Source organism: Microtus ochrogaster, unplaced genomic scaffold (assembly GCF_000317375.1).
Source record: "Microtus ochrogaster isolate Prairie Vole_2 unplaced genomic scaffold, MicOch1.0 UNK34, whole genome shotgun sequence".
Lineage (NCBI taxonomy): Eukaryota > Metazoa > Chordata > Mammalia > Rodentia > Cricetidae > Microtus > Microtus ochrogaster.
Window position 1 is genome coordinate 625,459 of NW_004949132.1, and position 346 is coordinate 625,804.

The following is a 346-nucleotide window of genomic DNA, read 5'->3' on the forward strand; positions in this document are numbered from 1 at the left end:
TCTTTATCACCATCCATGGTTATGTTCAAATGAATTATTAAATCAGGTGTTATTCCAATAGCTGGTTGTAGACTGGAAATGTCTCCTAACAGTCTTTGAAAGTCATTAAGAGTCCTTAGGCGATCTCTCCTAATTTGTGCTTTTTGTGTCTTAATTTTATGCAATTATATTTTATAACCTAAATAATTAACAAAATCTCCCTTCTGAATCTTTTCAGGAGCAATTTGCAATCCCCATTTAGGTAAAAGTATCTTTATTTCTTCAAAAAGTCTGTTCAAGGTATCCATGTTTGAATCAGATAACAAAATGTCGTCCATGTATACTATAGATCTGGGAAATTTCTTGC